A 6847-nucleotide genomic window follows, 5' to 3' on the forward strand; every position below is an offset into this window, starting at 1 on the left:
CACACATCTACATCCCGACTCAAGACCAGCATCCACCACCTTACCAGAAGCAGTCTCTGCCTTTGGACTGGCACACCAGCACTCATGTTATAACAACATCATGTCATAATTCCTTGTTTTGTTCAAACCAGCTCTCCCTTCTCTGCACCAGGGGCTCCTAAGCACAGAGTTGTATCCCATCTGACCCATGGGAACACTACGCGCTTCGGTTTTAATTCAATCCAACCCTTCCGCTTGCTTTGGTGTTCCTTGCTCAATGTCACAGCAAGAGCAGCTTCCTGATTACCTTGCTACATGTTTATAATTAATTTCTCTCAGGAGGATTACAGCCAATATTATTACCAAATGCATTTCCTAAGTATTGAAGCAGGATTGGTTCCAAAAAATACATGTGATTTATTTTCTCCCTAGGGAGCAGACATTTGTAAGTAGCAGATTACTGACATGCCACAACCAGAAAGCAAAACATAATAGCAATTAATACAGCATTGTGAAGGAAAGCCTGCCTGCTGCAGAGACCTCTCAACAACAGCAAGCTGACAGCACCCGTGTCACAAAATCTGTCACAGGACTCAAAATACCAAGAAAGATTAAGAAAAGGAGTGTAGCATTTAAACTCCTTGCAGCAGAGACTATCCTTTTATTCTGCTTTTGAGCAGCACTGGGCAGGCAGAGGTTCTGCCCCACAGTGGGCAGCATCAGCACTAGGAACGAGGGGTACCACACACCCATATTAAAGCTTTGTGGGTGTTTCAGAGAAACCAAGGCCTTTTGGTGAAATAGACTTTCAGAATAAATTTCAATTTTTTTTTTTCCTATTTTAAGCCTACATTTTTTTCAGAGAGAAACAGAAGAGAGATGCTTATTTTTTTTTTCTTAAAAATTCATGATGGCCCCCCTCTTCCCCTGCTTTCCATACTCATTTGCTTAAAATTCCCTCAAATGTGTGACATAGTAACTTCAGCTGAGATTGTCCTTGGGCAAAAGTAGCTTTTCCTAGGAAAATTGGCTTCTGGAGAATATACCTTTGACCAGCCCTGAAGTAATAAAACAAGTGACCACGGCATGATTCAAAATCACTAGTCTCTTAACACAAATCATAGGAAAACGTGTCATAGCCTCACTCACTTCAATGGCCTTTCAGCCCTATGCTTCCCTGATGAGCCACTCTGTGAAAGGAGGAGAGGGGTCTTTCTTAGTCAAAAAAACACACGCTGCCTTGCCAACCCAAGCCACAGGAGCTTGCCAGAGGCATCTCTGCATGCACAGAGAGGAGCCACAGCCTCACAGCAAAGCTTCAGCCTCGCAGCCAGGTGTCCCCTTCAGCACAGCTCCAGGTCACGTCCCAGGCTCTTTCGTGAGGGCCCTCCAGGAGCCAGTTTGTGTGTGGCTCCTCTTCTCCCCCAGGGCTGCCCCAGGCTGAAAAGGGCCCTGCAAGGTGCCTGTGGCTGACTTGGTGAACCTGAGCCCTCTAACTCTCCAGCCTCTCTCCCTCATTGTCTCCAAAGACAGCACAAGGATGGTGACAGAGCATGGGCACAAACCAGCTACCCTGAAACCCAGAACTGCAAAAAGCCACCTTAACGAGGGCTGGCAAGCTCCTGCTTGTGGATGATTTGAAAATCAGTTTCTAATTGCCCCTGCAGGTATGGCCTCAATTGTTTCCCAGACAAAATACTAGAGATCTTGTGCAAGAAAACTGCTTTCACTGAAAAATTACCAGTGAAGATTTTCAGCTCTTCCCAGCAACACATGGCCCGGTGGGCTGAAAAGGAATAAAGAGGATCTGCCAGAGGATGGGAAGATCCCTCCATGTTTCTCTAATTTATTCACTCACCCGTAAAAAGAACCACTTAAAACTTTACTATGTGAAGAGGATAGTTTGCAAATGTTGGTATAACATTTTGCAAGCCACAGAAAAGAGAGAGAATCAAATTTTTAAAATGATTTTTCCCTATTCCATTGTAGCTTTTACAATTGTTTCTATGGACAAGCATGGGGCTGATGATAATTGGGGTTGTGCTTGTAGAAATTCTAGGCATTGCTGAGATCTTTTCACAGATATCCCAGTTATTGCAGCATGAAAACTTTCACTTAAAGTGTTTCTGCCTGTGAAAATAACTTTCTGAATCTTAAAATAACAGAAACTTTCCACCTCTGCCTTCCAGCATAATGACCTAAAAGGCTTTTAGAACCAAATTAATAATGTTAAAGTGTCAACAGCCTTAACCTTTTCAGTACCTGATTCAGAATATCCCACCCGGTGTTGGCAGCCTGGGGTTGCCACAGTTGCCTTTGATGAGCCATGCATTTGAAAGGATGGCATGCTACAATTAACTCTGCGGATCTGGACTATGAAAAAAGTGCTGGGATGGCAGGAAAAAGTGAACTCTTCACCTCCAAATTACACTAGCGGTACTGATTATGATAATGCCAATTTAAAAATATAACAGCAGGCTTGTTCTTCCCCTTTCCTGACTCAAAAGTCCACTTTGCTTCACAGTGTCTTTATTTTGAGAGCAATGAACTTGGAGCCTGGCTCTCAGCCAGGTTTGTGAGATTGTCCTACTACCTTTTCTCTTTTTTTAAAGTAAGCTTCATTCAGTAATGAAAGTAGATCCTTGATATACCCATGACAACCCAGCTTTTTTTATATCACTGACTACCATTAAATTATGTCAAATTGTGGCTATTTAACCTGGAGATCCTTTGGCTTTTGGTCTTAAGAGTTAAGAGTACAAGCTGGGAAGACACCGCTGTATTCAAGTCTGGTTCTTTATCATCTTCTCCCATTTCCTTTTAAATTGGGATAGTGGGTCAGGTGGCCCTATTGTCTCACCCTGTAGGGCCATTCTTCCACTTTTCAAGACAGGACAAAAGTCACTGGACTTTTGATTTGGGTTAAAACATTTTTCCAAATGCCTCAAAGTTTGCCTGATCTTTTCCTTAGTTTAACTAACTGAGAAGATTTTCTAGTTTGTGATGTCTTGGATTATGGCATAGGCATGTGCTCATTTTGTACTACATGGCAGGGGCTACAGCTTACCCAAGGTGTACAAATGTAAATGCTTCCCTCTGTAACCTGTAAAGTAGGGGGAACTTGAAATCCTTAAGGACAATTAAAAAAGAAACAGGTTTGTTAATAACTCCACTGCTTGCTTGGAAGCCTTAGATGAAGTTCTCTGTTGTTTGTGAAGCCAGAGTAGGAGGGTTTTGCTTGCTTCCTCAGCATTGTAACCCTGAACGTCTCCCAGCAGCAACAGCACAGTTTTGTATTGAAATCTGAAGTCATGAATACCTTATGCTTAAAACAAAAACAGCAAGTTGGTCCTCCTGGAATCAGGAAAACAGGGCAAAGTTTCAAAAATAACACATTTTGGGTTGTCTGAATTATCAGTCTTTGACACCAACATTTTGGAATCATATATTTGAGTTTCCTTCCCACAGTGTAAAAGCAGCCCCTGGCTAGCAAGACCCCTAAGCTTTGGGTCTTCCCACTTCCTGTCTGCACTTGTAGCATTCCTAAAAGACTGCAGGAAGGGGGAGATAGGTTTTTAAAGGATGCCTCTGGTGGATAGGAGTGCAGGTCTCTGCCCTCCAAGTGGTAAAGCTATTTTTGCATGGTGCTTCTCTGGCTTAGGTTCATAATTCCTGTGGTTTGTTCTTGCTTGTGTTTTTTTGGGTTTTCTTTCACCCCCTGGCAAATAGTTACAAGGACAAGAGAATGATGCATGTTCTGTGGGTATCTCTGAGAGACACCTGCATTCTTTTTGTCATGGGCTGACCCCATTAATGCTTGTAGCACCCAGGTTTTTCTCTCATTTATACTTGAAGGCTCACCTCCCTATCAATTTTCTAGAGATAAATATTATTTTATGAATTTCTAGTCAATTTTATGTACTGGTACCTAAGACTTATTCTAATTAGTCTCAGCTTAAATAAGGAAATGAGTGAAAATTCAGCATGTTAAGACAAATGAAGCTGGATCAGTTGCAATCTATATCAATGTATGTACATTACCCCATATAGAACCATCTCATAAGCATAAGTGGCTAATCTAATTGCTTGAGTCCAATTATTTTAAATACTCCTGGCAATCAATAGAGATTCATCCCTATAAACCTTTTTGACCCCTTTCCTCAGCGAGGCAGGATTACACACATAACAGTCCTCTATTAACCTTTGACAGAGACAGGAATTAGTGATCAAGTCCGACATACAAGTGGTGGAAAGTTGCCAAGCAGTCTCAAAAACATCCATCTTCAGAATGAACCCAACACTGTGGCCTTCTGAGAGAATAGAAATTCACCTCACAAGGTGGGTACTAAAAGATAAGAGAGGCTCCATTGATCTTTCATTTCTCCCTACTGTACCACTGTTAATTGCAACTGATAAGAGGAAGAGCATTCAAAGTAAGCAAAGCTTTTCAATATTAACCTCAATAAGTGAATTAAGCAGCAATACTTTGCATAAAATTAGAGACCACTAATGGGTCAAGAAATGCAATTCATTCTTGCTCTGGGCAATCAGGACTCTCTGATGACAGACCTTTGCAACTTACTGTGAGCCTGGTAATTGCTGCCCATGACTGCAATAATCAGAGCCTGACCTCAGGGAAGAGCCATACCAAAATCTTGGGTCAAGCCACGCCAAAATCCTGCTGGATTATGGCATCAGGGCAGCAGCCTCCACCAGCAGTCCCATGCTTTGAAACATCCCAGCCACCAATTCATCCTATGCTCTTGAATAAGACTAAGTCATTTAAATTGTTTCCAGAAGAGCAAGGGGTTAAATCCATCCTGAGGCTATCCTGTTGAAATAATGGTAAATCTGGAGCAGTGTTAATTAACAACTGTGAGAGATTCTTTTCCTATTAGCAGTAAAAAAACCCATGACTATTCACAGGCAGCTGTATTTCAGCAGTAAAGGTGTAATTGATATTGAAAATTTCCAGTTAGCTTCTGAATCTCTTAGGCATTGCAGAGCTCAAGGGAGAGAGTAATTCTCTTTCTACAGGGGAAAGCATCAAGAGCAGCTGTGCAGAGGTCAATGAAATAAAACTAGTGGAGAAAGAGATGCAAAGCCTAGAGTAGTAAATATAATCTTATTCCCTATCCCACTGCAACTTGGTTTTGCATCATGGGGAATTTGTCATACCTGATTCAAAGGTCCAGTGATGCCAGTAAAACAACCTTAACAGAAGCCAATGTCTCATGCTTTGGAAAAAAACCAGAAACACCCAGTACCTGTTAAAGTACTCAAAAGACCCCCCACCATTCTCTAATTCCTGAGAAAAAGAGAAAGAACATACCTGCAAAAGTACATTGCAATGTAGGAAAATTCCACCACAATCACTGTTCACCACCACGTTCACTGTGGTGAGCAGTGACTCAGCCAGGTTCTGAGAGCTGTTTCAGAGCCCAGGCCTGGGCACAGGGTGAAGGAACTGGAACATTCCTGGCCTCAGCAAGAAGGGAAGCTCTAATCAATGGGTATTGAAAACAACTGGAGCTGCCAAAGCAGTGCTTGTAACAGCTGAAGGCTTCTGCTGCTGCTTCTTCTCTACATGGCCATGAGGGAGGCAAAGGAAGACTGGAAGTTTTTTTCTAATTAGATTGGTGATGACTATGTAGAAGGTGTAGAAAGACTTCAGTGACACACATGGGGCAAGTCTGCATTGATTTTGTGCTTGGTTTGGCTGTCAGAGGTGAAAAGCAGCTGCAATGTACATTTTCATGAGTTTTACATGTTGATGGTACCTATAAGCTGGCATGTTATGGCACTGAGCCAGTAAGGTCAGTTCTGTGAGGAGAAACCATAGGAGAAATATTAATCTCTGAGGTAAAAATAAGAAATAGATTAAATTAACAGCATCCACCTCACATTTGAGTGCATACTTTGGTATTTGGGTTGAGCTGTGAACAGCAGATGAGGAGTAACTTGATCCAAATAATTTTCCTCATCTTTCACAGATTAGATCCTTACAGTTCTGCCCTAAAGCCAGCTTGATAGCTCACATACTTGTTGATGTGCAGTGATTTTGCTCTCTCCTTTCCAGTGCCCTAACCAAGCCTGACAGCTTTTGATATTTATCCTCACATCACCCTGTAAAGTAAAAGAAAAGCTATTACTCCTCCCTTGAGCAGGTGAGAAATTCACACACAAAAAAAGACCAAGCCCAAAAAAAAGAGATAAAAGGATAGGCCATCAAGTATTTTTAAATTGATGGGAGTTAGACACCTAAATAACTGGGTGAATTTGGACATTAAGGAGTCATCTACTGTCAGGCAGTAATTTCTGTGAATTTACAGATTTGAAGGTCTACCTTCCCACTTGCTCTACATTTTTTTTTTTTTTTTTTTTTTTTTAATCCTGCAGTCCTGGATTTGATTTGTGCCTTGTGTCCTAAGAGCCCATATTATGGGCCCTTCAGCCCCACAGCCAACACCCCCACCTCTTTGTGTTGCTTGCAACGAGCTGACAAAGGGTACACTGCTGTGTTTGAATGATGTTGAAGTCCTGGAGCAATTGCCTGGGACCATGGGAGTTCTGGAATACCCTGGAATACTTCCTGTCATTTACAAGCCATCCAGGAGAAGGAACCATAATAAATCCCTGCAGACTAGGGAAACACTTGACTTCTTTTCTGTGCAAACATAAGGGATGTAGAGGTGCTCCATTTAACTTTTTAATTCTGTGGATATTTTCTTCCTTAAAGCTGTTGTTTAAAACATGCAACACTGTGCTTTAAGTATGCACACTCATGTTGTGCTTGCAGACCCTTGCAATAAAACTGATGGTGCCCTCAAAAAATCCTCATCTAAAATTTTCTTTCCAGCAGTACTTT

At 41.9% G+C, this 6847-nt stretch overlaps 1 long non-coding RNA gene across 2 annotated transcripts in view; it reads right to left on the reverse strand.

Moving 5' to 3' along the window:
• Positions 1-5659, reverse strand: part of LOC111928801 (uncharacterized) — a 38928-nt gene extending 33269 nt beyond the window's left edge. The window contains exon 1 of one of the 2 annotated variants that reach the window (XR_002864316.2): positions 5312-5471. This is a non-coding gene — a long non-coding RNA (uncharacterized LOC111928801). Of the gene's footprint in view, positions 1-5311 lie in introns of both variants that reach the window. The other variant, XR_015287103.1, reaches the window with a different exon arrangement.
• Positions 5660-6847: the final 1188 nt, after the last annotated feature.

This window comes from Cyanistes caeruleus, chromosome 5, assembly GCF_971803275.1.
Source record: "Cyanistes caeruleus chromosome 5, bCyaCae1.hap1.1, whole genome shotgun sequence".
Taxonomy (NCBI): domain Eukaryota; kingdom Metazoa; phylum Chordata; class Aves; order Passeriformes; family Paridae; genus Cyanistes; species Cyanistes caeruleus.